This window comes from Oryx dammah, unplaced genomic scaffold (genome assembly GCF_014754425.2).
Source record: "Oryx dammah isolate SB20612 unplaced genomic scaffold, SCBI_Odam_1.1 HiC_scaffold_3, whole genome shotgun sequence".
Taxonomy (NCBI): Eukaryota; Metazoa; Chordata; class Mammalia; order Artiodactyla; family Bovidae; genus Oryx; species Oryx dammah.
In genome coordinates, this window is record NW_024070187.1 from 35,889,640 (window position 1) to 35,893,335 (window position 3,696).

Sequence of the window (3,696 nt, forward strand, 5' to 3'; positions counted from 1 at the left end):
CTCAAAATACTTCAAGCTAGGCTTCAGCAGTATGTGATCCGAGATGTATACAAGCTGGCTTTAGAAAAGGCAGAGGAACTAGAGATCAAATAGCCAACATCTACTGGATCATAGAAAAACCAAGGGAATTTCAGAAAAACATCTACTTCTCCTTCATTGACTATGCCTTTGACTATGTGGATTACAACAAACTGTGGTATGTGCTTAAAGACGTGGGAATACCAGACCACCTTACCTGTCTCCAGAGAAACCTGTATGTGGGTCAAGAAGCAAGAGTTAGAATTGGACATAGAACAATGGACTGGTTGAAAATTGGGAAAGGAGTACGTCAAGGCAGTATATTGTCACCCTGCTGATTTAACTTCTATGCAGAGTACATCATGTGAAATGCTGGACTGGATGACTCACAAGCTGATTTAGATTACTAGGAGAAATAATGCTCTTTCCCTTTGGCACGCCACTGAAGATCCTGGTGTCGCCATGGGCCGCCGCCCTGCCCAGTGTTACCGGTATTGTAAGAACAAGCCATACCCAAAGTCCCGCTTCTGCCGAGGTGTCCCTGATGCTAAGATTCGCATCTTCGACTTGGGGCGTAAGAAGGCCAAAGTGGATGAGTTCCCACTCTGTGGCCACATGGTGTCAGATGAGTATGAGCAGCTCTCCTCTGAAGCCCTGGAGGCTGCCCGTATTTGTGCCAACAAGTACATGGTGAAAAGCTGTGGCAAAGATGGTTTTCACATCCAAGTGTGGCTCCACCCCTTCCAAGTCATCTGCATCAACAAGATGTTGTCTTGCGCTGGAGCTGATAGACTCCAGACAGGTATGCGCGGTGCCTTTGGAAAGCCCCAGGGCACAGTGGCCAGGTCATAATGTCCATCCACACCAAGCTGCAGAACAAGGAACATGTGACTGAAGCCCTCTGCCGGGCCAAGTTCAAGTTCCCTGGCCGCCAGAAGATCCACATCTCTAAGAAGTGGGGATTTACCAAATTCAACGCAGATGAATTTGAGAACATGGTGGCAGAAAAGCGACTCATCCCAGATGGATGTGGGGTCAAATACATCCCTAATTGTGGTCCCCTGGACAAATGGCGGGCCCTGCACTCATGAGCATCAGCACTGTCCCCTCCTTAATCATGCTCACCAATAAATGCTATTTCCTGTCAAAAAAAAAAAAAGGAAATAACAACAACCTCAGATGTGCATGATATGCCCTCAGAAGGCAGACAGAATGAAAACCACAATCACAGAAAATTAATCATACTGATCACATGGACCACAGCCTTGTCTAACTCAATGAAACCATGAGCCATGCCATGGAGGGCCACCCAAGGTGGATGGGTCATGGTGGAGAGTTCTGACGAAACGCGGTCCACTGGCGAAAGCAATGGCAAACCACTTCAGTATTCTTGCCTTGAGAACTCCATTAACAATATGTAAAGACAAAAAAATAGGACACTGAAAGATGAGCTCCCCAAGTCAGTAGGTACCCAATATGCTACTGGAGAAGAGTGGAGAAAGAATGAAGAGATGGAGCCAAAGTGAAAACAACACCCAGTGGTGGATGTGACTGATGATGGAAGTAAAGTCCAATGCTGTGAAGAACAATATAGCATGCTGCTGCTGCTGCTAAGTCACTTCAGTCGTGTCCGACTCTGTGCGACCCCATAGAGAATACTGGAGTGAGTTGCCATTTCCCTCTCCAATGCATGCAGGCATGCTGAGCTGCTTCAGTTGTGTCTGACTCTGTGTGACCCCATGAACAGCAGCCCACCAGGCTCCTCTGTCCAAGGGATTCTCTAGGCAAGAATACTGGAGTGGGTTGCCGTTGCCTTCTCCCAATATAGCATAGGAACCTGGAATGTTAGGTTCAAGAATCAAGGTAAATTGGAAGTGGTCAAACAGGAGATGGCAAGTGTGAACATCAATGTTTTAGGACGAACTAATATGGATTGGAATGGGCGAAATTACCTCAGATCACCATTCTATCTACTACTGTGGCAAGAACCCCTTAGAAGAAATGGAGTAGCCATCATAGTCAACAAAAGAGTCTGAAATGCAATACTTGGGTGCAATCTCAAAAACAGCATAATGATCTCTGTTCATTTCCAAGGCAAACCATTCAATATCACACTGATCTAAGTCTATGCTCTGACCAGTAATGCTGAAGAAAATGAAGTTGAATGGTTCTATGAAGACCTACAAGACCTTCTAGAACTAACACCCCCCAAAGATGTGCTTTTCGTTATAGGGGACAGGAATGCAAAAGTAGGAAATCAAGAGATACCTGGAGTAACAGGCAGATTTGGTCTTGGAGTACAGAATGAAGCAGGGAAAACACTAATAGAGTTTTGCCAAGAGAATGCACTGGTCATAGAAAACACCCTCTTCCAACAACACAAGAGAAGACTCTACACATGGACATCACCAGATGGTCAATACTAAATTCAGATTGATTATATTCTTTGTAGCCAAAGATGGAGAAGCTACTTACAGTCAGCAAAAACAAGACTGGGAGCTGACTGTGGCTCAGATCATGAACTTCTTATTGCCAAATTCAGACTAAAATTGAAGAAAGTAGGGAAAACCACTAGGCCATTCATGTATGACCTAAATCAAATCCTTTATGATTGTACAGTGCAAGTGACAAATAGACTTAAGGGATTAGATCTGATAGAGTGCCTAAAGAACTATGGATGGATGTTGGTGACATTGTACAGGAGGCAGTTATCAAGACCATCCCCAAGAAAAAGAAATGCAAAAAGGCAAAATGGTTGTCTGAGAAGACCTTACAAATAGCTGAGAAAAGAACAGAAGCTAACATTAAAAGGGAAAAGGAAAGATATACCCATTTGAATGCAGAGTTCCAAAGAAGAGCAAGGAGAGATAAGAAAGTCTTCTTCAGTGATCAATGCAAAGAAATAGAGAAAAACAATAGAATGGGAAAGACTAGAGATCTCCTTAAGAAAATTAGAGATACCAAGGGAACATTTCATGCAAAGATGGGCTCAATAAAGGACAGAAATGGTATGGACCTAACAGAAGCAGAAGATATTAAGAAGAGGTGGCAAGGATACACAGAAGAACTATACAAAAAAGATCTTCATGACCCAGATAATCATGATGGTGTGATCACTCACCTAGAGCCAGACATCTTGGAATGTGAAGTCAAGTGGGCCTTAGAAAGCATCACTACGAACAAAGCTAGTGGAGGTGATGGAATTCCAGTTGAGCTATTTCAAATCCTGAAAGATGATGCTGTGAAAGGGCTGCACTCAATATGCCAGCAAATATGGAAAACTCAGCAGTGGCCATAGGACTGGAAAAAGTCAGTTTTCATTCCAATCCCAAAGAAAGGCAATGCCAAAGAATGCTCAAACTACCGCACAATTGCACTCATCTCACAAGCTAGTAAACTAATGCTCAAAATTCTCCAAGCCAGGCTTCAGCAATACATGAACCATGAACTTTCAGATGTTCAAGCCTGTTTTAGAAAAGGCAGAGGAACCAGAGATCAAATTGCCAATATCCACTGGATCATTGACAAAGCAAGAGAATTCTATAAAAACATCTACTTCTGCTTTATTGACTATGCCAAAGCCTTTGATTGTGTGGATCATAAGAAACTGTGGAAAATTCTGAAAGAGATGAGAATACCAGACCACCTGACCTGCCTCCTGAGAAATCTGTATGCAGG

General features: G+C 43.5%; 1 pseudogene; it reads left to right on the top strand.

Annotated features, from left to right (window-relative positions):
• The first annotated feature begins 443 nt into the window (after positions 1-443).
• On the top strand, positions 444-1,177 carry LOC120861952 (annotated as a pseudogene).
• The last annotated feature ends 2,519 nt before the right edge of the window (positions 1,178-3,696 follow it).